Source organism: Zonotrichia leucophrys, chromosome 4 (assembly GCF_028769735.1).
Source record: "Zonotrichia leucophrys gambelii isolate GWCS_2022_RI chromosome 4, RI_Zleu_2.0, whole genome shotgun sequence".
NCBI classification, from domain to species: domain Eukaryota; kingdom Metazoa; phylum Chordata; class Aves; order Passeriformes; family Passerellidae; genus Zonotrichia; species Zonotrichia leucophrys.
In genome coordinates this window covers 21,678,936-21,706,832 of record NC_088173.1, presented here as the reverse complement: position 1 = coordinate 21,706,832, position 27,897 = coordinate 21,678,936, and the positions used below count along the sequence as shown (strand labels likewise).

General features: G+C 36.2%; 1 long non-coding RNA gene across 1 annotated transcript in view; it reads right to left on the bottom strand.

The window, feature by feature from the left end:
* Positions 1 to 22,185, bottom strand: part of LOC135447315 (uncharacterized) — a 50,479-nt gene extending 28,294 nt beyond the window's left edge. Inside the window, exon 1 of the long non-coding RNA XR_010440065.1 lies at positions 22,134 to 22,185. This is a non-coding gene — a long non-coding RNA (uncharacterized LOC135447315). The remainder of the gene's footprint in view (positions 1 to 22,133) is intronic.
* Positions 22,186 to 27,897: the final 5,712 nt, after the last annotated feature.

Here is a 27,897-nt window from a genome sequence, read left to right as displayed (position 1 = left end):
TCTATAATTAGAGCACAAAAAGGAGGGGTTGTGGACTCAGTGATCCTTGCGGGTCCCTTCTGACTCTGAATATTTTGTGAATTTGTGAATTTATCAAAAAATTAGTCAAAATTCCAGCACATGACATATTCTGGCAGGGAATGACATCTTGTTTTATATCTATTTAATATATGTTAATATATGTTAGGGGAGCAGAGTTATCAGTAAAGAAGGAACAAGGACAACACAGACGTGGATGACCTGAATAAGAGTAAATACCAAAAAAGAAGCTATAAAGGAAAAGGAGCCAAGTCAGGTGAAGGATGAGGAATAAAGATAGGTAAACTACTAGATAGAGTTGTTGAAGCAATTATCTACAGTAAAATATCTCTACAGCAATTACAGTGCAATTATTTGGAGTAAAATAGTCATCAAGGGTGTGGGCATGTGAAGCTGTGCACCCATATAGGTACCTACAGAGATACATTAACATACCAAGGAATGACCAATTCCAATTTGATAGTTTGGTCCTTATGGAATACTACTGTCACATCTATAAAGGCTCTTCCATCACCAAGGAAGCCCTGTCTCATTATTCAGATTGCTCCTGCAGGGCTCCCTCCAAGGCTATAAACAGCGCAGCCCATTGCTGAAGGCATCAGTGTCTGGGAACTGGGCACAATCACTGAGAAGCCTTCAGCAATATTTACACAGCTGAGAACATTGAAACAGTCTGTCCATGCTAGTTGTGTTGAAAACACACAACACATTTGTTGGATAAACTCAGACTCCTGTATCATTTAAATCCACAGGTTTACCTGCACAGCATGGTTTCCATGCATTCCTTTGGAACCAATACATCAAAATGCCTGAATTCAGTGTCCCACAACAACCTGGAGTGAATATTTGGCCCTAGCAGTTCCCCAGGAGCTGCCTGCAGTAAATTATTTGATTGCTTGAGTAGGACCAAGCTAGCACGCTGACATAAGGAGTCACATCAGTTACTGAAGGCACACTTCATGTTTCACACTTCACAAAGCCAAAGTAGGGAGAGGAAAAGTGCTTCTGGAAGTTTCTTACTGCCTCAGAGAATGTATTAAGCTGGTGCCTGTCCTGCTACTGTCCCACTTAACTCTCTGCCCTGAGCACAGCTCTCATGCTGTCTCTGTCTTTTATGTCCCACATACCCAGACAGTACTGGGGCCTGTGTAAAGCCAAGGCATTCACATGAATTGCAAGTGGTCCCTGCAGCTGCTGCTTCTTTTGAGCACCCTTGAGATGTAATGTTTTGCTGCTATATTGGTATCATCAAAAGAAAGATAAACTTTTTAAAATACTTATTGAAATAAGCATATATTTCAATATAGAGGTCTCACCAATTGAATAGCACTGATACCAAAAAAGGATTAAATGCCAAGGGGAAACCTTAATCCACCTCAGTACTTTCAAAACCCAAAAGAAATAAATGCAATATTATGCAAACTTCATGAACTAAAGAACAATGTCATGACATATCCTGTAACATCAACTGTTAATGATGTTATGTAAAAGACACTTACATGAGGTTAAATATCTTCACTATTTCATAATAGGGAATTCTGAGATGGGCTAATGGCTTTCTCGAGGCAAAGGGATGTCAATGTCAGAAGCACAATTAAAATTTTTTCACAGGCTTACAGATCCTACTCCTACACTATTAGCTCACACTTATATCTAAGGTGTCAAGAGCAAAATGACATCCTACTGCCATTCATTCACATAAAAGCCTTCCAAAGCAGTGCAGTTGATTGTAATATCATCTATTTATCAAAGTAACCTAAATCACAATATAATGCTCAGCTTCTAGAGAGAATTATTAAAGATATCAAGAATCAAGTCTTAAACCTTTGCTGCTGCTTGACTAAGAAAAAATAATGTAATGTAAGGAATTAAATCAAAGATCTATTTACCTCCTGAAACAGAAATAATAATTTACGACTTCAAAATATTGTAGGAACATATACTAAGACAGCAGAATTAGTGAAACAACTGCCAAAATAACTGAAAAGCAGCTTCCTCTGAAATGATGCATATCGAGAACATCCATGTGTAACAGCAGGATCTAAATACTAAACAATAATAATAATGTTGTAGACCATACTACAGTCTTGTTTTCTAAGGTGTCAAATATGCACCTTGTAAAGGTAGCAGCAGCATCTTCCAAATTTTTGAGAAGAAAAAGTAAGAGTTCTTTAGATGCCTGAAGGAATTCAGAACTATACACTTAGTTCTGACACCAGTGTCAGGATGTACCTTGCTGAGCTCCAATTTAATGTCTGTGTCCAGACTGAGAAATTAACTCATCAGCTTTAACTTCTACAGATTACACTTATATGCTGTAAATAGGTAATGAAACATGCTCTTGGTTGATTACAATTTGAAAAGTTGCTATGTAAAAGTGACATTTTCTTCTACTATAATTTTCTGCATAAGACATTTCCCAAGCAAACTGACTGCTATGCAAATAATAGAGCATCCTTTGTGTTTGCGCTTGTATCTGTAGAGCACAACCCTCTAATAGCCATGCCATTCATAGCACACAGGGAATACAGAGGGGTGTTCGTGTTTATCCATGTGCATGCATATATATGCACGTAAGCATATGAACACATATGTGTGTAACACAACTGTTCCCTAGGGATTTATCAGTTTCACAGGCTTTCTCTTATGGTTCCAAGAAACATCAGAAAAGGAGATCCTTCTGTCATTTCCTCTCAACTATATTGCTCCCTCTTTCTATAAATTAATAATACTGCATAGTTAGTTAAAAAATTACAAAAAAAAAGACTGGAAAAAGAAAAGGGGAAATAATCAGGGTCTTTTTCCCTTAATTTAAAAATCTGTTCAGTAATATAATAAATAAAAACTAAACCCACATATATTTGGTATAAAAGGTTTAAGGCTAGAAAAACATCCTCAGAACACGTTATCTATTAGTGTACATAATAATATTAATATGAAAACATTGGTACAAGAATTTCTGTTTTGCTCTGTTTTCTCACATGGTCCATGTGGAAAATCTGACATGATAAAAAATATATATTTTAACTGGATTTGAGTGATGGTGAGGTAGGAATTAGGGTGCAGACATAAATATAGCTTATTAAAAAGCAAAGAACTCTGTTGGTATACTGATGATACAGCTGTTTTCTTTGCCAATAATCTCTTTCCCCTGCTTCTTTATTTATTGAAAGGAACGGGCTTGCCATCAGTTTAAAATAAATAGAGCACTTGTTCCTACAGTATCTGAAGTGATATAAAGATTCTAAGTCCTTTTCAAATCTCAGATAATGCATATACATTAACTTCCCATAATTAAGGGGAAAAAAAAGAAAATGAGCTCAGTACCCTTAACCCAATTAAATAGCTGTCCTTTGTCTGTACCTTGTAGTAATTAGGATTTTGATTCACCTTCAAATAAAATAGCTTTGATAGATAAAACCAGTTAAGCAAACTAAGAGATAACAGAAAATGAGTTTTTTCAAAAGAGCACTGTCTGTGAAATGAGTCCTTGTTTGTTATCTCCAGCATTATTTCATTGGCACATTGATTCTGTTTTCAGCTGTAATAAAAGGAGACAAAATCATACACTTGTTTTCTCTTTTGACTTTTCTCCTGGTACAGTTATAGCAGTCAGGACTCCAGAAAAGCTTGTTTGTGTCACTGGTTACGTAGAGGACCCACTTACAATGAAGAGATTTTGCACTTCTTTTAGTACACTATTAATTAGCTGCTCATGCCTAGAGTCAATTAATGATGAAGTTCCTGAATTCTAAGACATTCCAGCAAGTTTTAGTCAACTAGGTAAAATACCTATATCTCAAGGAACTTCCTTGTACTTTTTATGTATCTCTTTTCTGGTAAATAATAATAACAATAACTATTATTATTATTATTATTACTACTATTATTACTATTATTTTCATAAACATGCCAGTTTCAGGAAGGCATGTTAGATCAAAAATTTTCTGAGTTTTCATCTGCTTAAAAGTATAAATATCTAATTAAAATAGCTAATAGAATAAATATATCAAAATTAGCAATATCATCTTGTAATCTTCCATTGCACCTGTCTCAAATAAAATCTCTTTATTCCATGATTACTTTTACATCCTTGCACAACCCTGAAGACAGAATAATCACATAAATCTGTTATTATTTAAATGGTTAGATATTTAGTTTCGCTACTGCTTGGCCTACAGAGCTTTTTGGCAGGATATTCAGAGTTCCCATCTCCTCCTATACAGGTATAACTCTTACAAATAACTCCATCTCCAAATGGTTCAAAAATAGTTTTGGAACCAATGATATTTTTGCCTTGCCCTCTAACGCTGACACCCTAACAGAATATCTTCATTATCAGAAGTTTAACACTGGAATGATAATATTTGAGAGGAATTCTGTATGTCATTTTGAAAAATGCTAAACTAATTCTAACATTTGTCCACCAATACATTTCCAGAAAATTAGGACAATTTCTGTTGAGTCTAAAACTACAGATTGGTTTCCTTTGCTGCTGAGATGTGAACACAGTTTATGTCCCAACACCATTTTGAAGGTTGCTACTCAATAAATTAGTTGCTTCAAATGTCACAAAAACAAACCTAACAAAAAAAAAAAATCTCAACCCACCAACCAATCCACCCACTCACCCAAGATTAAAAAAAAAACATAGAAGACTTTTTTCAGCTGAAACTTCTAGCTCAGAAAATCCAAACCTGCTCTTCATAGCCCTCTAACCCACTCTGCTCCGAGTCCACATTATTAGCTCAATATAGTCATATAGTGAGAGAGGAAATGTCTCATACAACTTTTCAGCACATGGAAAGCAGTCTCAGTAAGAGCATTGTAATGTGAAAGAGTGGAAGACATTTTCTAACCCTTAAATGTTCCTTGACTTACAATCTGACTTCACTATGCAAAAGGAAATGAAGTCTCACACACTTTTCCAGGATTTTGTCAAGATCACTGTGTTCTCTATGTTTCTTGCTACTTATTGCATTTTATCATGTAAAAACTAAATTTCGTGCCTGTGAAATTAACATTGGAACAGTAGATATTTCAACATTAATCAACTGGCAAGGAGTGTTCTGGCAAACAACAGACAAAACTTCTTAGGCTCTCCAACCACACAAAAATGGATTACTCTTATGAAAGATTACATATTAGAAACATTTGTAGAATGTAGTTTCCTTTTCTCTTTCATGAAAGAAGTACTTGAGCAAAATAAAATTATGATATAAGGAAAAAAAAATAATTATGCAAATTGCATCTCTTCCTGACATTGCAGCCTCTGGATGTACCTTTACCGCTCTTGCAAAAGAGGAAAATAACCATCAGCTCTCTAAATTGAGGGCTGTTATCAATCTCTCTCTCAGTTAATAGTCACTAGTTCCCTAAGGTCAAATTTATGAATATTTAATACTAAATAGAAGTGCTAATTGTGTTTGAGAAACACAGAATTGGACAAATATATTCTGCACAGCCATTATAGTAACATAAAACATTATTATAATTGTGGTGTTTTAAGTGCTTGAAGGGAGAAAAACCATAAAAAGGGCCAATTAATTTTATCCAGTACAGGAGAAATACAAACAAGAATGGTGACTGATTGGGGTCTTGTTACACAAACTGCTTTCTTTGTTTCATGTGCCCCGGAGAAAAGGGCAGCTCCAGGACAGGAAGAGCTTTCATCATCCAGGCCTGGCACCCATGTATTCTGAAAATGGTCCCCAGCTTCACTGAACCACTTAGGTATCCAGCCCTTGTCAATAATGATAAAAAGCCATTGAATCCTTGCTAGCCTTCTTTATGCTGATGGGAAAATGCACAGTGAGATGCCTGTGACAGAATAGCCATCATTTACAAATACTGAAGGACTGACTTTTGACATCATTCCAGTTTTGCTTCAAAGTAACTGGAGAAATGTCATGCTGCACTCAGTTTAATTTTGTAATTGTGACACATGATTCATTGTTTTCTGATTAAGTTAAAGAATTATTTTAGAAATGCTTTGGCCATAAATTGATCATTTTCATTTATGTTGAAATGTCAAAATCATCCCAGTAAAATATACTGTTTATCACTTCCTTATATTTTGCCTACACAAGAATGGTAGCCGAAGTACTAATAGAATTTTTTAATGTTTTATGTGGTAGTATATATATATATTAATATTTATAAGACAAAAAGCACACAAGCATGTGCATATAACACAAGTCTGGCAAGAAGAATGACAAATACTAAGATTGAATACTGCTGTGATTTAAGATAATTTGGGAGTTACATCAATGGGTATTATCTTTTAGAACTCTTCAAGTTCTTGGAAGTTTCTTTATGGTGTTAAAAATAATAATACTGTCTTAAGTCATGCAGGTGTGAAACCCAAATATTGGCTGAAGTCATCATTGCATTTGAGTGCTTTAACTGACTTTGCATGACTCTGAATATGCCTCACTATTTTAGAGGAGTTTAGCAATGTTCTGCTCTCAGATAAGCCCCTTCCTCCTACTAATGCAAATCTGTAATTAACTTGATGGGCACTCCTACAGTTGAACAAACTTTCATCCCCTACTGTGTTATACAACATTTTACATGGCACTGGAAACTTGAGCACCTATGGCATTAACTCAGAAAATGAAAACAGTAACCAGAAAGTCTCACTGCAAGCACACTAAGAGAAAATCTGCAGCTAACACATTAGTCCATAAAAATTACTGAATTTAGAAATGTGAAGTGATATTTGAAATTTTACATTTGAACTGGTTTTCTCAAAACTCCTAGTTTTTCACATTGATACTGTCCTTTTACACTATTTTCTGTACGTTTAAGCCTTGTAGAAAAAAATTAATTTTTTCATATCTTTAAAAAACTATTTCATGAGCCATACATAATAAATATATTTTTAGTAGCCATATTTGGTTGAGGAAGAGAAAATGAATGTATTTCATATGAATTTTCGCAAAATGACTTAGTTATATTTTAATTTACTCTGTCAGATTTTAATTGTTTAAACATATTCTATTCTGGAAATTTATGAAATTTGTTCTTAAAAAAAATTCCCTGAATATGAAGAAAAAATTACTTTTAATTTAGCAAATCAGCAGAATAGAGCCTTGCTCTAAAATAGACTTAGTAATGAATTAAGACTGGCCCTCATAAAAGACACCAAAGTACTGCTACATAAATTATAGCACCTCAAACACATTGAAAAGTTAAATAAATAAATAGATAAATTTGAGGTAATAAGGCAATGTTATATTTTCCTCATTTATGCCATCATAGCTGCTGCCAGGCAACTTCACCTTTGAATCAATTGACAGCATCATTCATTGCTCATGCTGTCAGCATTCAGTGTCTTGTACTGAATTAAAAAAAACAGGTACAAGCCATGAAAAGTTATAAAATAACACTCAAAAAGGCAAAACCATTTGAAACCCTGGTCCATATAAACAAGACCACTGAGCAAATACTAATATGAGCAAGAGTAGTTAACTCTACATGTAATTGCAGTGAGCATCAGAAAGAAATAGAGTAGTAGCTAAATTCTTTGTTCATGATTGATTGAAAATGCCAAGCTATTAAAACAGTAATTCCAGGGCAAATGTAGTTTATTCAGGGGATTACCTTTCTTTTGTACTTCTATTCTTCGTCATCTGTGACAAGAGTACCAATGCTGTCTCCCCAGGCTTGAATAAGACGAAGGCATTAGTCTTTAATCTTTTTAAAAGGTAATCTACAGAGATGAATAAGGTAGAGATAATCATAACCTTTTATGGCTATACAGGTGCAATCTGTTATAAAGAGGTGTCCCAAAGTGGGGTGAAACAGCTACATGGTTTCTCTGAATTAAATGGTTCTGCTGAAGGAGGCAAGCAACATGGTTTTTATTTCTTCACTGAGTTACGGACATAATTACTGCTGCTTTTATAAATAGTTTGAAAGCATGTCTCACAACAGAACATGGTAGTTGGCTATTGCATTGACTAAATCATCACAAATTCTTCTTCCACTGAATTGACCATAACAATACTTCTGTAGAAACAAGATCTGTACTAAATGTTCAAACAGATGCAATTAGAGACTACTCCTAATGAGTCACTTTAATGCAAATGCATGGTTGCTTCCTTGTTTAAAAAGGGATCACATGCAGATACATGGTAAAATACATCAAATTTAATCCCTGTGAAGATCAACACAAGATTAACAAAATGAACAGAAATCTTGAGTTTTGCCCTCAAAGAAAAGGACAAAACTCTCAGATGCTGTTTATAGAGGGAAACTAGAGCACAGTGAGACTGTGAAGACTCATTTCAGAGTAGATTACTACACCTGAAGTGTTCCATGAGCTGCATTCCCACAATACAAACCCAACAGACTGGTTCCATAGGGAAGGGAGTCAAGTCTTGAAAAGGCTCCTTCATGGGACGGAGTAACCAATGCACAGCAAATTTTGATGTAGTCCATGCAACATAATCACAGCGAATCTTTCAACTGTTACTTTTTGAAAAGTTCCTTAGAATTTACTATGTCTGCAAAAATTCTTTGTAGTAGAAATGGTTGTAGCAGCCTGTGGTACGAATGAAGTGTGCTGTAGTTTTCAGACTGCTACATGATACATAATGCAATTTTCTAAGATGTGCTTTGGGATGTTTATTGTATCTACAAGTGCTTCTTTTTCTCCTAGAAATGAATAGATTTTAAGGATTATGGTCTCAGGAGCAAGTATAGCAAAAAAAAATCCCATTAGTATAAGTGGGAACTCCATGACTGATTCTCAGCACATGCTCATGGGAGATGCTCCTCCCACAGCAGCTTACTCATGGGAGATGTTGGTCTACAACAACCTTTATAACCATCCAGAAGAGATCTTCTGTAAAGACAAAACCTCCACTGAAAAGATTTAACTCCTTCTTCCACAGCTGCAAGTGCTGCAGAAGAGCTGGGGCCAATATCACCGATAAGTTATGCAAAATGTTTAAAGTAGTATCAAACAAGTCAGCTCTGAAGTTCCTACAAAGGCAGCTATGGAAGTAAAATAGAAACTACTCCACTGAAAAAGTAGGTAAAACTAGCAAAGAAAGAAATCTTATAGAAGGCTGAAATGAACTAATGTGAAGAAAATGCCCAGGAAATAGTTAATTGAAACTGTATGTGGAAGCACAGCGTGTACTCAGCATGTGAATACGTGGGCTACATATATCATAGGACACTAGACCTGGCACAATTTTACAGGACTACAGAAATACACCACTGTTTGGTTTAGCAGTTGCAAATCATCTATCGCATAATTTCCTTGTTTATTGAAATTTAGAAGAGCCACAAAAATTCTTATATAGAGAATATTTTTGAAACCACTTTCAACGTTTTTTTTTTTCCTCATTCTATCTACCATGTACATGGTAGACCAAGTTCAGCTTTTGGGGCTTTGTACAGTAACACAATTGTGACTTGTGCCAGCATTATCAAAATATTTGCTTAAATAGACTCTTACTGCAGTTTAATTTGTCTTTTGTTATCTCAGTGAATTAATGATAATTTGAGGTGGAAGAACAGCCATCTACTAAAATATTTCCTATTTATCATGTACGACAGAAGCTAAGAAAAGTCTGTGGGGAAAAACTGGGAAGAATTTCTTGTTTAATTGCTGCATCATAACTAGCAAAATCTGAATAGAATATTAGTTTAACATATCAGTACAAATGCCTTTAATGGGCAATGAGGGGAGAAAAAGGAGAACACTGGAAAAGCTGTCATTTAGTACATAAAGTAGATATAGAGCTGACAATAAAGCTATTCACATTCAGATAAGGGGTTCACTGCAGCAGTAATTCTCTATTACAGAGATACTGAAGAAGAGACTTAAAGCCAGATTTTACTGTTGATGTCCTCTTTTGTTCTGCCTGATGCTTTATTTTCAGCTTCAGTAAGGAAAACTGATGCTTTGTAAAGGAAATGGCTTTTGGGAAGCAGAGGGAATTTTTTTTTTTTTTTTTAAATAGCAGCAAATGAGGAATAAACCCCCAAATGCAACTCCCTCCCGACCCAAACCATTCTATGATTTTATGCTTGTTTGCTACAATTGTTATTGGAAGAAATAGTACAAATGGAGTTGCTGATTTCCTTAAAAGAAAAGAAGTGTTTCTCAGCAGGTTTTATTCTTCCTTTTTATCCTTCTCAGAGGGAGGATAAAGTGACAGAAATTTCTTCTCTATAAATTATCCTTAAAACAGCCAGTACACCTCTAAAAGTTCGTCCTCTTTTAGGAATAGCTCAGAAGTGGAAAGATGGGTGAAATAGCTCTGTCACCATCAAGCCTTCCCACAGTCATTTGTATTGGACGAAAGGGCAGACACTGAGGCAGAGCCAAAAAAACTGGCTCTCCTTATTTTGTGGATGAATAGTAAAAGTGATCAAAAGTGTCTGGATTTAATAAAAGAAAAAGTTCAATTGAGAAAATCTGTACTCTCCTTGCTCTAACAATTTCAAGCATTTGGGTAACCCTTAAATCTTTCTCTGCTTTGAAAAGGCTGAGTTTAGCATGAGCAATAAGGGTGCTATGGCCCCTCTTGTAACAACAGTTCAAAGTTGCACTTCAATAGAAACTAAACTTTAATTGCACAAGTAAAAAAACCCCACATCCTCCTCCTTTCAGTTAGACAAAATACCAAAATCTCCTTCAGCTGAAAACAGACAGGACTGTTCTAGAAATGTTTGATGGTAGGAATTTCGACATTATACTTGGAAACATAAATTTGTATAACTTCTCTATTATTATCATACACATATACATATGGATTCAAAGACATAGAGAGTAGAAATTATTGAAAAAATTAGGAAAAAATAATTTGGATTTCAAGCATAAAATTTACTCCCATATGAACATGATTAGAACTCTTTCTCAAGCCAGCCCTTTCCTATCTATTATACAATATTCTACGTCATTCTTTGTACCGTCTGGTTCAAACAAATTAAAATCCTTTTTTTTTTGAGTAACAACCATTTTTAACTAAAAATTGATAAAAAAGAAGTGAATGCAAGTGTGTTAGAATCCAGCACTATGTAAATGCAGAATTTTACCATTGCAGATTTATTATAGTTAGTTATCTTTTTAGATTTAGCTCCTGGAGTCCGCTAATACATCAAAGGATTTTATCACATCATGTCATGCAACATATAGATCTAGTAATTCTTCCCTTTAGCTTGCCTAACATTAAATAGTAGCTCTATTTTAGTTAATGTATTGCTTCAATCAGCACTGAAAATCACTTTTATGAGCTTAATAGGAGCTTCTGCAACTTTTCCAAACTTTTTTTTTTCCTATGGATGTTCTGCTTGAGATTGTTGCTGTGACACTGTACAAAATCACATTAATTGAAATGTTTATCCATGCATTGTTCTCCTATCAGTTTTACAGATTTCTCTATTTGCCCTACCAGGGAAAATGATTTACCTTAAAATTCTACAGGGAAAGACTAGCATTCAGCTAGCATACAATTCACCAAGCGTCCCCTGATTACAGCATAGATACTTATGCATTTGTGACAGCAGAAACTTCAAATTTTTAGAGAAAAATGAATTATAATGTCATTCTTATGTTGTTGACAGCATTACTACTTATGAATATAGCTTTATTATTCAACAGAGACTTACACCCTGTTACCTGAATTGGTTTAGGCAGGAAATGAATATGTCAACATAAAAAAGAGGAAGCTGTTAACAGCGCTGTATGAGATGATGTTGCTAACCATGCCTGTGAACTGGACCACTATAGGGAAACAATGGACACATCACTTCAAATAAGTTATCAGTGTAGTTCAATATACTGCACTTTTCAGCAGCAATTTGGAGGAAAGTTAATAATTTTCTGAAAGTTCCATTTCTCACCGTATTTTTAGTTCCTGTCCCTTTCTACCCAATATCATCACACATACCAAAGTAAGCCTTCACTGTAGTTTAATCAGTTGGTAACATCAGAATAATGATTATGCTTGTTGCAATGGCCTTGTCATGAAAAAAACACACTTGCTTCTTAAAACAGGGCCTCAAATACAGACCTATTATCCTCCCAGGGTATACATTCACCATTAAAGTAACACATTTGTAGCAAATCTGTATTCTGTGTAGCTAACACAGAAACCTTATTTTCCCATAGAAGTAGAAGCACACTCTGCAGGCTTTGACAACACCGATTTCAGAATCCAAACATATGCACACGGACATAGCAAAACCTTTTTATGCTTCTGTGTGTGTATTTAAAAACATTACAGAAACTGTCACTAAGAGGTCCCTGGCATGTTGGCAGCTCACAGGGCAAGGTGCCAACGCTGACATGCAGTTTCTCATCAGCTTGTTAGGAGACCTGGCTGTGTGAGCCCAAACCTGATACGGGTGTCTCCTGTTGTGATGCACACTTTAACTGCAGGATAGCAGCAGGGGCTTTGACAACATGGGCACAGCTTGGAAATGGAGTCAACACCAACAGTCTGTTGTGGGTCATTGAAGAAGGCCGGCCTTGAGAGCTGGGGCAGCACTGGCGCTGGTTAAAGAAGCAGAAGTTCACCAAGGGAAAATAACAGTTGAGAAACAGCATAAAAGAACTGCCCTGACAAAGTAATATCCCTGAAAACACCTAGCCCGGGGACACAGGCCAAGAGTTGCGATCTGCTGTGAAACTCAGCTGTCTTGCAAATGGCTAGATGTCAGATGTCTGGGGAGAAAAATCAGATGCCTGATTTGGCTTCTGATCATCTGAGACAAAGCTCTGAAATCTGACTGCCTTGATGGTTACAATCAGCAAGGACCATTCCCATCAGAACTAATCAAATATCTGTTCTGTGTTATCATATACTAATTTAGGCCCATTTCCCAAATGTTCCTGTCACAGCGATCTCTAATTTCTTCTTCTTCATCATCATCTCCTTCTTATTCTACCTCCTTCTCTTCCTCTCCCTGTATTTCTACTTCCTTTTGTTCTTTGGGGAGAAGGAAGGGAGCTGAGCTATCACAGAAATATCTGTCAGAATCTTCTTTTCTTTGATAAGCAATCCTAATGATAGATCCAATGATACTCAAGAACATTTAGAAAACTGCCAGTACCATTGCCAGCATTTTTTTGCCACAACCAGATTTACATTGTACCCATGATCACACCGATGACTTCATTCTGCTAAATCCTCCTGCTACTTCTCAAATTATTTTTTTTAGTTCATAAATAATCAAGAATTAGCTCATTTAATGTCTTTTCCAGATCATTATTGAAAACAGTCATTTAAACCTTTCAATACTCAAACATATCACTACATTTTACACTTTCCAAAACAGAGGAATTATTCAGGTTCTTTGTTTTCCAGGTCTCATCTGACTTTTGACCTGTGAGACAACATTGGTTCTCCCCTTAAGACTGATAATTTTTTATGGCTTCTTTTGAAAGACTACAAAAAGTTTTTTTTTAATTGAGATGAACATGTGTATCTGTCTATTACACTCACAATTGCATTGACATCTTTAAGGAATTATGCTATATAAAATTAGAGGCTCATGTTTTCCCCTTATGAAGGTCAACCTCCTTGTAAAATTATGATCCATTAAGTAATTATAAATTTTACTTTTAACTGGTAATTCAACTAAATTATTTACTGAAGATCAGTGAGTTCTGGGATCTCATTTGCTCCTCTCATAAGGGTAACTGAAATACTTTCTGCTACAGAAGCTCATTGTAACGAATAGCAGAGTTTGGGAGTTTTTGGTTGTTTGCTTGTTTCTTTTATGGGATTTTAACCACCCTCACTATGTTCCTTCTGAGTTTTTTGGTGTGTCCTCATATTTAACTTGTAGCTTGTTAACAGTTTTTAAGCTTGAAATTTAAAAGCACTGCTTTTGATACTTTAATCTCTAGTAGTGTCCTTCTTTAACAAATGAGAAACAGATGTAAATTGTCTGAAAAATAAAGACAAACACCTAGAAAGGATGCATTTATCAGAGATTCATTACCAAGTGGTGTTATTCTCTCAGATTATGTAAAGACATTTCATTTCAAGGAAAAAAAAAAGTGATAGCATTTCCTTTTCACCTTTTCCAATTCACTGACAATAGGCCCTCAATTTCCTTTTAAAAGGGTTTAACATAAATGGAGTACAAGCATTGTTGTGGGATTTCTCTTGGAAAACATTGGTATTATACCTCTGAGGACTGCAGGTATTGTTAGATTAACTGTAAAAACTGCATGTGTAATAAATACCTAGATCATGGTGGGGGAGGGGGGGGAAGGCCAGTATTCAGTATTTCAACTGTGTGAGCAGATTGATTTTCTTAAGCTACCTTTAAAAATTGCCTTTATTTTTTTTTTTCCATGAGCACTAGTGACATTTGTTGCAAAGAGGAAAAGTAACTTTCATATTCCTATTGAAAGCAATTAATGAACCCAATTATTGGAGTGCCAGAACATACCTACTTTTTGAAGTATTTCTTGTCACATGCTGAATATTTCATAACATCCAGACCACCATATCCATATTTATTTCAAGATGGTCTAGGAATATTACATCCTGTTAAAATTGTATTAATTCCAACAATAATTATGCTACATATCAGCAAGAAAAAGATCATTCAGAATAGGAAAAGAAGAAAGTTTTAAACATGAAAAATTCTTGTTAAGGATTTGCACTTAACCAATACTAACTTGCAAATTATTTAATAATGAATGAACAATTAATCATTTCTGCTAACTTGAATGTACTGGCACACTGATCTCACCTATGAGCCTTATAGATTACTTTAATGACTACTGTGGAAATGAAAAAGATGAGGGGGTTCTTTTAGAATTTTCATTTCTGAAATAATTTTAAAAGTTTTTGCAATGTTCACAAGCCAGAGCTCCAATATCTTTGCTGAAACAAAACACCACCATGAAACAAGTAATTTTGCAGTAAAATGCTGCAGATCATGGCAATGATGAAAGCATATTTTTAAAATGAAAAACAAAGGGGTTTTCTCTTTCTTTGGGCATGCAGAAAGTTTTGCTAGGAAAGAAAGATTAATAAGAGCAATTAAAGTAAACATACACAAATGGGCTTCTTAGAAGAGAAAATCCATTGTTGTGATTTGCATTTTCATGCATTTTACTTTATAAGTATTTTGTACACTTTAGTGCCTATTATTGAAAACTGTTCTGCTTCTTAAAGCTGGATTTTCGATTAAATAAATTTTGCTACATTGTAGAGAACTTCAATGAGGTTATTATTAAAATTCCAGTAGACTTAAAATTTTATAAATCAAACTTTAGAATACTGCAGGAAAAGTAGCACAGCTAAGATGAAGGGAAAATCAGATGGAAGCAGATATTTGTAGATTTGTAGAAAAGAAATCTGTCAGCTCTTGCAGAGTAATGGAAAATATCTTACCAGTTACTTATAAAAGGAAGAAGTTTTAAAGGAAGAAAAATCTTTTTGTGTAAGAGATACATGCACACAATCTCAGCTTTCATCTCTCTAAAATCTTTCAGTCATACTTGAAGTGGAATACAACTCTGGGAGTTATTTTTGACTGGTGTTTGAGAATTTCCTCTGTTGCTTTTTAAGATGTCAAAAGTTCAAGTTTTAAAGCTTTAACTCAAGCTCCTTTGTTTTTTGTTCAAATTCAATTCTTCAACAACAAAATTGCAGTTACACATCATATATTTTTAAATATTTTTTTTAGAATAATTTTTTAAGGAACAGTAATTCACCATGTTTTTAATTTTAGTGAAGCAGACAGGCTTCTACATGTTTCTTAACCAGTTAAATGAAAGATAGTTCATGCTCAGATTATGTTAGGCCATAAGGCCATAAAAAATGATCATAGATGAATGAAATAAAAACCACTGAAATGTAGCTAAAAGCTACATTTTCTCTCAGATGAGGAGACACTGAGCTGTTCTGCAGTTAATTTGGATTGTGTCAGTAGGCAGGAAGGTGAACCAGTCCATCAAGGAGTTCTCTGGAGTTCTTGGGATGTGAGGTGAGCTAAACAGCAAAGTTCAAATCCTGCTTCTGTTTTGAATTCTCCCCAGACTTCCTGATAATTGAAATGCAAATTTCAGTCTTGTATCAGCCCAAGCTACCAAAATAAACTGGAGCAAGGACTTGTGTCAACAGTCTGAGAGAACTGCTTCACTGGAGAGTCACGAGTGAAAGAACAACCAAGTGCCCTGGCCCATGTCCAAAAAAGCACTTACATGAATGTTTCAATCCAAACTCCTGAATCATCTCAATCAGGACCTTATTTTTGACTTTGTGCAGGTTCATAAAACTGCGAAGGATTTAGTTTTAACTAGTCTTTAAAATCTCTTTGAATTCTGAAAAACCCAAAACCAATAAACAGAAACTACAAATGTCTCCGTGACCTGAGAACTAAACCAGCAATTTACACTGTAGAAGCAAATAAATGCAAAAAGGAACAATCATGTAGCTTCACTAGTTCTAAAATGAAGATATATAAATGTACACATCTGCTTCTTGAAGGACAGTTCCCCCAACAGTAACCCCAGTGTTTTCTCTAGTTAGTCAAATCCATTGTTAACATGGCTGTTACATTTTACTTGCATTTGATTTTTAACCCCTTAGATATGCACTCATGCTTCAAGTCACTTAATCCACCAATCATTCCTAGAAATGATGGCAACAAAGATAACTGTTACATGCTTTTGTTGAAATTATATAGGCTATTTTTAATAACAGCAAAAAATTCTGAAAGTTAGCAGACCAACAGTTTTTCACATCTTGGTTCTGCACAAATACAAGAACAGACAACCACAACAAAAATAGCAGCATTCTGTTTCCCCTCTGCATTTGTTTATACTGAACACAAAGCACTTCAGAAGAAAATTAACTAAAAAAAGCAAACTGACAGGAGGCAAATAGTAATTTTGATATTATTCAAATGCACATTTCTTTACTTTTTTTCATTCCTTGAAGAATTTCCGTTCTCCTTAATCTTCCAAACAACTGCTTTAACACATCACTGAGTCAATTACAGAACAAAAATTCATACATCTTTTGTTATTCCATACATTTAATAAAATGCAGTACTTGCTAGACTGCCAATCACAAAGTCTGTTCAGCAAATGGAAATGATCCAAATCACAAAAATCAGATGTCTGGCAAAAAAGGTATTTGTGTGAGCCTACCTGAGGTTCAAGCAGAATTCCAACCCCCAGTGGGTAATGAACAAAAACCACAAGGACTCAAAAGCTCACAGAAATGTGTCATCTTGATTCAATGGTGCAAATTGTCTTCAAATGTACACTTTGGATGAGTTTGGGCAGAGTCTGCCTCAACTATTCTCATGCCTAAGTAACATATACTGTTACTTAACATTATTTTAAACCCTAATTTTGCCTGGAGTCTGTCTGCCTATCTTCAGAAATTCCGGTTTACTTTTCATGTAGGGTCCTCTAGGAACCACCTGTTGGAACCTGCTTGACTTGTCTGGGCTACCTGAGTTGGGATCTGGTTGTGCTATCAAAGGAGGCAAGCAAAGACAAAGAATTTTCTTGTACCCTCTCTCATATACCATCTCTACTGAGCTGGTTGTAAGAAATAACTGATAAAAGACAGATACAGCAACTCACAAGTGGGTAATAATATTTCCTGGGCTTCCTTTGAAGTACATGACAGGCTTTTAAAGGGAATGATTGTCAAAGAGGCAAGAGTGCATTCCCTTTCAGTTGAGAGTAGTAGTTCATAGCGCCTCTGTGCCTCTTACTGAGGCATCTGTTCAACACCTTCTGGAAATTCTGGGCATGCTGGAAAAGTATGTAATTTAGAATAATAAGGATTTGAAGCAACTACATGAAGTATCTTGGCAAAATAAATGTGTTTCTCTGTTCTTATGGGTCAAAAATATTTGTACTTTTCATTTTAAAGAGCTACTTTCAAAAGTGGATACTTTGCTTGAAATGCTGAAATATCTCATTATGTGTGTATGACTAAGACATTTCAAAGCTATCAATGTGAGAAAAATTGCTGGATGTCTGTCTACTTCCCAAGTACACTGCATTTCCAATATATTCAATGAGAAACAAGGCAAAAATAGAGATGTGTATTGTCTCAGTTTGGCAGAGGGATATTCAGAGCTGCCTGATTTCCAGCCCTGTATCTATAATTTGTGAATTCATTGCCTTTGTCCATATGCAGGGGAATTTACTCCACAGGTTTTGGATTTGTAAAAATCCCTAAAATACCAAATGAGAAATTAAAATTAATATTTAGAAATACTTCATGGGATAATATAATTGGATATTATTCAAATGTTGGTCAAAGCTGGACTCATGGTTTTTAAACTACAGATGCAAATAAATTCTGATATCTAGTAACTAGCAATGTTCCTCAAGTTTTCATATTGGAGTTGATACTGTTTAAAACCTTCATTAACATTCTGGTTAGCATAACAAAAGGGTCCTGCATCATGTTTGCAAATGACATCAGGCTGGGTGGACAGGTCCACACTGGACAGATGCTAAATGGATAAAATAAGTGGACTGAATATAAAAAGGACTCTTATGAAGTCAACAAAGGCAAATGAAAAGCCTTGCATCTGTGATGATATAAACCCTTACTATTTTACAGGATGACAATCACATGGGTAGAAAAGTGGCTTTGTACAGAGCAGCTTGAAATCTTTCTGTAGGCAACAAGCTGAGCACAAACCACCCACACACCCTTTCAAGGACGGAGACAGATCACACCCTGCACTGCCCCAGCCATCAGCTGGAACTGGCTGTCACGAGCATCAAGACCAAGGCTCCCACACACTGGAGGATGAGCTACAGGAGACCTTGGCACAGACAAGGGTAGGGACTTCAGCACAAATGCAGTTCCTCAGGACCAAGCAGGATTGGTGGCAGTAACAAGCTCTGCCCAGTGATCATCAGGCAAATGTGATGTGACAGTCAGGGCAGAGGTTAAATTGCACATCCCACAAAAACATCAGGATCAGAGGAAATCAGTTTGGTGCAGGAATACATGTTTCATAGTTCAGACAGGAACTACGGACACAACCTGAGCTTAAGAAAAGCTTCTGGACCAAAAGGGAGAGGATAAATTTTTGCTCTATGGCTGGTCAGGACAATTAGTGCCTGTGGGTGCACTCAGGGCCTTGATAAACTGAGAGCTGAGTTCTGTATAGTAACTGGGTCCTTCCAGATTTAATCAGTTCTTTCCTGCATTTCTAGTCATGTCTCCATCAGTCTGTCTTATTCATGTTCTCAGACCAGATTAGAACATTTCTTATGTCATGTAAAGTAATTAATTTTCTACTTTAGCTAGTAATATTTTAGCAATTATGTCAATGCCTTATTTGAAAAGCTGCACCTGACAATAACAAATGCAAAGTGTAGTAGTTTTGATTCATGACAGAAAAAGAAGTACTCTACTAGATTAACTTCAGAAAGAAAACAATGTTTTTCTTGATGTGTTAAACAATAACAATTGATTTTCAACTTAATAGCCTTTTTCTTTAAAATAATAATCATATTCTTACAATTTTGGAAACTACAGAAAAAAGAATTGATGTAAAAAAAATTACTATTTTTGCATATGAGCTTGAGAGAGATGTAAAGATGAAAAAAGTAATTTAGGACAAATTGGAAGAAGCCACTCTGCATTAATGTCAGGGATCAATACTCCATCTGAGCAAGATATACAAAATATTTTTAACTTCTCAGAATAAAGCCACTTTCTCAGACTCAACAACAAAAGCCTTCTTCAAAACAATCAATCAAGTTTTGAACATCTCCATCCATCAATATATTCCACATTTTGCGTACCATAAGTCTTGGGTTCTTAATTCACACAGTAACTTTCTTGACCCCTTCTCCCTCTTCATTAGAGTACTTATCCCACCACCTTTGCTCTGCTTTTTTTTGCATCATTGCAGTCTTAGTAGTTACTAAATATAGACCCAGAAATGTATGCATCAGTGTAAGAAATGTGACACAGCAGCATTAATTTCTAGACTTTGCTCTCCAGTACATAACACAGTCCCCCAAACCCAATGCCAGGTTTCTAGACTCTATAGCAATTTAAAAAAAATAAAGAAGAAATTAGCCAGTCACCAAAGATAAAAATGCAGAACACCAAGCTCTCATGGAAAAGACCACCCATTAAAAGGGATGCCTTCTAATACAGTGTTCCAGCAATTCCCATCCTAAACATTTAAGACCCAGGTAGCATTCATTACCCTGCCCAAACACCATGTGAGCTCTTCAGCTGCTAAGGCAGTGAAGGCCCTGTGGCCTCTGCCATGCAGCCAGAGGAGCTCAGGCAGCTCCTCCTCCTCAAGCTGTTCCAATGTTAATGGCCAGTCCAGCAAGCTTCAGTATCAACATGAGCCCTAATTCAGCAGCAGGGCACTGCTTCTCTACTAAATATCTATGAAGATCAGTTAGTTCCCTGGATATTGTTATATTTTTAGTTCATAATCTTTTGTGTTGGGTCTAGAACCCACTTCTCCCCTGTTTGCCAGATGATTTAAATCTATGACCAACTCAGACCTAATCACTGTTTAAGAATATACTATGCAGTAAAAAAAGCTGCAACAGGCTTAATATCTGTATGTCCACCACACAATATGCTGGTTACTCAGCATCTCCAACAGTAATTATTCCTGAAAAAAATCTAGAAGAAGCTAATTTGGCAAGCAGGAGGAGATGTGGGTGAGTAGTTTGAAATAGGGAATTAAGGAGCTAGGGAATAACAGAAAAAAAAAACCCTGAAAGATAATGGCCAGATAATGAACATGTCATCTCAGAGAAACAGCAAAAAAAGAGAAAAATTCAATAACTAGCAGTCAGAAAATATCTAAGACTTTGGGGAAAGAAAACTGACAGTACATGAACAAAATTATTTGCGTGAGAAGGGGCAAAGAAATAAAAAGCTCAGGGATGTCTATGGAATAGATAGGAGAGACATCTTCACTATTAGGTTTGACATTCTTACTAAACAGCAAGAAAGAAAATGAACATTTCTGTCTGTGAAAGAAAGAGATAAGCTACAAGAGCTTTCAGAAGCAACAGCAGAGCCATAAAAAGCACCAGAAGGCAAAACTTTGTACTGGGCATGAGAAAGAGCTGGTTATGCTGAGTGTCTGAGAGGGTGGGGCTGAACTTTCACTGCAGCCCTGCTGGATCAGAAAAAGCTGCATTACTCCTAAAGCTGTAGTTCCCATTTCCTTGTAGGCTGTTAGAAAAAAAAAAAAAAAGGCAATAAAGGTCCTTTATTAAACTTCCTACTGTTTTCACAAAACATCAGACCTACATCAATTAAAGTATGAAAAAGAAAATAAAGACCACGTCTGAGAAATATCCTGAGGGCCAGAAAATCCTAATCCTTTCTAAGGAGTAGAAGCCCTGTTGTTTTTGACTTTAAAAACAATTCTGGACAAAATACTTGAAAATACACAATAAAGAACATTTGTGCAGTGGCAGGAGATTAACTCCATGATGTAATAGGTGTCTTTCCCCTCTAGCTTCTATCATTCTGGTTTAAATTGCTCTTTAAATTTAGAGAGTTAAAATTAAATAAAGACAAGCTGTCGTACCAGTATAAGCCTTTGAAAAATCTATTAAATGCATTCATCTGTGTTACAGCTCTTCCTTCACTTGTATTAGGGTAGTGCTGTTGAAATCAACATGAGAAATCTCAGTAACTATTTATTCCCATTCAAGAGATGTAACTTCTTTTCCAGTCAACTATACTAAGTGTTTTAAACTCCAAAAACATCTGAGGGTTTACTGTTGAATATTCTGTATTGTGATGCCTAGTAACATAAAATAATGCAGCTTAAAATTGATTTTAAATCTGTGTGGGCCAAATACTGCTTTCAAATTCAGTGGCATAAAACGATAACTGAATTTATTTTGAGCTGTCATTGGCACCTAATGGTAAAAGCAATGAAAAACAACAGTTACCAAAGTCCCTGAAAAAAGACAAAAACAGACCAGACATCATTACTTCGGTGATGTCTCTCTGATCCCCAAGAATGCTATTGGAGTAATGGCTGTTTTCTTGTTGTCATTGTAGTGCAAGAGTTCTATTGTCATTACATTGCAATGGTTCCACATTGCTAGAGTTTTGTACCTCCTTGATGTTTCCTGCAGGGAGCTCCGCTGGGCACTGACTGTTCCTTGTCCTCACAGCAGCCCAATGATTCCAGTTCCCCTCAATCAACCAACCCACTCTTTAATAGCACTCCTCTTATTGGCTACAGCTGTGGCCTGTTAACATCAGGCCTGCTCCTAATCTCTAGTAACTGGCTCAGCTGTAACTCTCTATGGGTAAGATTACATTCTATACCATCTTCATGTACCCATACTCTATCCACCCACAGTTTCTCAAATGGCTCTGGCAGCTGAGTTTCACCTCTGAGTTTCATTTAATGTGTGTCTAATGACAGATCAATTAAGCTTGGGAGAGACCTTTGGAGATGAGCTGGTCCAACTGTCCTTCTCAAGCAGGGCTACTTAAAGCCAATTGACCAAAACCGATTTTGATATATCCCTAAGGAGGAAGACTCCACAAGCCCCCTGGGAAATTGGTGCCAGTGCTTACAATCTAAAAACAACAGTGTTTCCTGAAGTTCAGATGGAGCCTCCTGTGTTTTCTCTTTGTGCCCATTTTTCCTTGTGTCCTGAAAGCGAGTCTAACAGAAGACCCTTGCTCCATCCTCTTTGCATCTTCCAGTGAGGGGTACATTGAGCCTTCTCTCTTCCAGTACCAGCTCCCTCAGCCTTTGCCCACAGGAGAGATGCTACAGGCCCTATAATCATCAGCCCTTTGCTGGATTCTGTACAGTATGCCCATGTCTCACAGTGCTAGGGAACTGTGAATCCTTCTCATTTATATTTATTCTCCCATCTGTGTTAACAGGCTAAATGTGCATGGATTACATGCACAACAGTAATAGCTTTGTAAGTCTCCTGACAAGTTCAAATGAGTTTAGAAAAGGACTCTTCTAAATAAATGCTGCTTTGATTATCTGAGCAAACAAAAAAATTAGCCCTATTATCCCTTTATTTATCCATACAGAACATTTTTTTTTTTTTTACTAGAACTTAAATTTGTTGTCACAAGCTTCCTGGTTTCCTTTATTATTTGTATAATTTTTAAAGATTTTATTGAAAAAAAGCTCATGAAATAATCACTGAGAACAGATAAAAGCTTTTTATTCCTTGGCTTGCAACTGCAGTGATGTCAATTATGTCCCAGAGAGGGGCATATTATCAACCATAAAGCTGTAAGTGACCTCTGTATCCCACTCATGAACTAAGCAACAGTAAGAATGTTAGACAAAAAAATCTTTGGCAGAAGATTAAACCATTTTAGCTAGCAGCATGGTTACTCAGTATGGGGACCATTTCTAGTGCGGGACTAACTGTTGTCAATTTCTAATGCATTCACAAAAATTAGAATACATAATAGAAGTCACAGCAAGACTTCTTTAATAATTATTTTAGTGATAGGGAAATGGAGTTCTTTTTGTGGCGAGCTAGAAACCACTCATTTCCCTCAAGAAAGGTTCACATCTGAATCCAGCATGTCCCCTCTTAGTCACATACCTAATTATAAATACATAATTGACCTCATTGTACTAAATAATGTCTGTAGAAAATTTTATAAAATTAGAAAGACTCTGGTTAATTATGGGTACCCACAAATCAACTCAAACCACATCGTCTTTATCCTGACCAGTGTAAAGAATTAATGATTATATATAAAACAATATGGTAAGATCCTGGCAGCAAATCATGCTTTCTTCTTTAACAGTCAAAGGACATGCTATTTCCCACCCTTCTTTCATTCAGGCACTAGCAATTTGTCTGTCAGCATGTGCTGATACACAGCCTGGTCCTAGAGGAATGGATTAGCAGATTTTTTTGCCTGAGTCCTTAAATACATGGCTTGCCATGGGGCAAAAAAATATGTCATATTTATTTAGAAGTACAGTAAGTTCCACTGACTCCTTTTTTGCTCTGCTTGGCAGGAAGTCTGCAGCTACAGGTGAGTGGGACACTGTCCTGTCTAACAAGTGGTGTTCCATATCCACAAATATAGCTGCTGTGCCTCTTCCAGCCATAACTCACCTCCTGCCACAACAGTGGGCACTGGATACAGAATTAACATTAGCTACAACATAAATATACCAAGATTGATTTTTTAATGTGCAGAACAGGCCGCAGTACGACTGGATTTGCATGGGTGTGGAGAGATATATGCTAAACATGAAGCTTTTATGCAAACCTATACATCCCAAACACTCTTCTCACAACCAGACACAATTTCTTTGTGGAAACACACAAGTGTGAGGCAACTATTACTAATTTCAAATTCCACACTTTTCAGTAGGAAAGAAATTGCAGTGATGTAAAGGAGTTGTCATAGGTTACAGAACGGAGTATCATGTCTGAGTCTGGACCACAAAGGGAAGACACATGCCTTGGTGGAACTCAAGACCTTCTTTTGAGGCCATTAAGTAATCAGGGAAGGGGGATAATAAAGCAATATCAAAGGCAAAAAGAGCAATAAAGGTGTATCTGTGATTAGATTGCTTGTTTTCAGCCTTTAACGGATTCAAATATTAGTTTGACTCCAAAAAAACCGTTGTTGGATGTTTTTTCTTGCTTTACTCATGTTTTACTCATTCTATATTTCAACCTTGTTTTCATACACATTGATAATCATGAAATATTCTGCTATATCATCCACCTTCTAAAAATGAAATTACAAGAAATTATGATGAGCACTGAAACACAATAGACATGGAAAATTTATAGCAAAACAGTCCAGTTAATCAGTACTGCATAAGGGAGTTATATCAGGATGCTTTTTTTTTCACTACATTACATTTTCTACTACTATATTTTCTACTGCATTAGTAGAATGATGAACTTAAAATTAAAATGAACCTATTACTATGGTCATTGGAGGTCCAAGACAACATGTTCAACAGCTAATCTCACTGGATTAATAGGATATCCAAAATATATTTTCTGGTTTTGTATGAGCTTCTCTTCTCAGCATTATCATGGCACAGTTAATTTTCAGTGGGATTTTCAATTTAATGAGGTTCTTTAATAAGGAAGCCTATTAACGTTCACACTTGGGAATTAAAAGGGCAACCCAGTCTATGAGCAAATTTATCTTTTTCCATTTGGAAACTATTACACAACCTGTATATGCCTTTTATTGGTGATCATTGCACCTGCACTACAGGAGGTTCATAAAATTCGGGGTTTCTGCGAACAAGATTTGCCACACCACTCAATTTTTTCCTTTGTTTTACAACAAGGAGCTGCTGTTTCATCATCCATATTGTTAGCCTCCAATCCAGTGTCTTTAGCTTTACCCTTTAAATTGGTGGGACTTCAATAGCAACCAAAGAAAAAGTACCAGGTATGTGAATGCATGTATATGTTAAAGAACACACATGCATATGATATGAGAGGTTTAAGACAAACTTACCAGATAAAATAATCTGCCTTGGTTATTAATTATCATGACCGTTCTAACAAAATAAGATTTAGCTTCTACTTGTTGGAAATCAGAAGTGATAATCAGTACTTTGTAAAAGGCCTGCTAAATTTCTTTCTCGTGCCTTCATTCACATTCAGCTCTCTGAGCTTGGGAATAACCAGCAAAATCCCCACTGAGGAGTACTGTGCAGTACAAGTGTGTTTTGTAAACTCTTTAATGCATTGACTGAACTTGTTTTTCAATTAAAAAGCACACAAACCCCAATATTTTTCTCATGCTTGTTCAAAAAAAGAAGTTTAAAGCGTGAAGCTATTAGAAAAACTCTCACCATTCTGTGAAAAAAGCCAGTACAGGCAGGGGGTGTTGGGACCTTCTAATCTTTTGTACTTGACAATTGTGCAGTCTGCCCCAGTTGCTGTCTGACAGTCCCCGTGATCTTGGGCAGAGCTGGAGAACTCTTGCTAAGGGCAACTGGACAAGCCCAATGTACATCCTGCTTGAACACGTTACTCATGCTTTGGTCATACTGCCATAGAAACAGTGTTTTTGAGGTTGGAGAAGACCTTTAAGATCATCAAGTCCAACCATCAAACAAGCCCAACCTCCACACTCACCACTAAACCATTTCCTCAAGTGCCATATCCACAGGTTTTTTTTTTTAAAACTTCCAGGAATGATGACTCTACCACTTCCCTGGGCAGCATATTTCAATGCTTTACAACCCTGTCCAGGAAGAAATTTTACTAAATATCTAATCTAAACATCCCCTTGCACAACTTGAGGCCATTTTCTCTTGTCCTATCACTTTCTAACTGGTAGAATAGGCTGACCCCCACCTGGCTATACCATTCTTTCAGATAGAAGAGTGATAAGATCTCCCCTGAGTCTTCATTTCTCCAGGCTAAATAACCCTACCTCCCCCATCCATTCCTCATAATAATTTGAAAAATAATTTCCCAATGGAAGAAAAGCTAATGGAACAAGAGGTACAGCTGGAGAAACAAAAGAAGCAGAATATCTGGGAATAGAACTGGATAATAGATCACCTGTAGTCTGCTCATCGAAGAGGTATGGCGGATATCTCTGGAGTTTGCTGCCTACAGTCCTGATTAGTGGTTCTTTACTGTAAAAATCAAGGTCCTGCAGGCTTAAGTCACCCAATCACAGAACATTCTGAGTTGGAAGGGACCCAGAAGGATCAACAAGTCCAACTCTTATGTGACTGAACGCACAACCTCGGTGTTTCAGGCTCAAACAGGGAATGGCCCCACATTTCAGTGTGGGTGACACCATAGCCAAAGTCATTAAGAATGAAGTAGATGTTAAATTCAAAGATACAGCTGGATGTGAGAATGAAAAATTACAGAAAATGGAGTTTATTAACTTTTTGAAAAATCCCAAACAATATTAGAATCTGGGAGCAAACATTGCAAAGAGGGCAATTCTGACAGATCTTCCAGGTACTGGGGAAACATTTCTAGCTAAAGCTACAGCTGGAGAAGCTAATGTACCATTTTATCACAATCAAGGGCTCAGAGTTCTTACAGGTATTTGTTGATGTGGGTCCAGCTCAAGTTAGAAACTTAATTGCTCTTGCTCAGAAAAATGCCTTGTGCATTCTCTTCATTGATGAAATAGATACAGTAGGAAGGAAGAGAACGGGAAAGTCTAGAGGTCAAAGAGTGCACTCTAGCAGTTCCTAGTAAAAAAATGTATTTAATACAATCACTAATGTAGCAGTTTTGGCAGATACTAACATCTCAGACACATTTGAGAACAGAACACTTTGACAGGCAGATTTAAAATAATTCCCAGATATAGAAGGAAGTGCTTCTGTTTTCAAAGTTCACCTTAAGCCTCTGAAATTAAACATTATTCCAAGTAAATATATCCTAGCAAGAAAATTCACATCATTAACACCTGGCTTTTCTGATGCTGATACTGCCATGTGAATGTTGAGGTAAGCAATTGTGTTGTCTGCAATTAGAAGTGGAAGCAAATGAGATACAAAGGTTTTAAAAATGTTTAGAAATTTCTGGTGAGGGAATACACTGACAAACCCAAAGTAAAAACTTCTTATGCTCTAACTGATCCTTTTTCCCCCCTAAGAATTTTCTTTGTAGTTAGATTGTACATTTTTGTTTAGATATGGCTAATGTTTTGTTTGTATGTTTTGTGGTTTAAATGAGGGGGGTTTTTTGTTTTTCTGGGAAGTTATGTGTTGCCCTTAAGCTTTCCAAAATCCCATCAGTAATTTTGGCTAAGAAAACAGTGGCTCCACTTAGAAATAATACAGTTTTCCTTTTTTCCTTGGATTTTTACTGCTCAATACCAATGACTTGTCACAATATCTTGCATAATCTTTGGATAC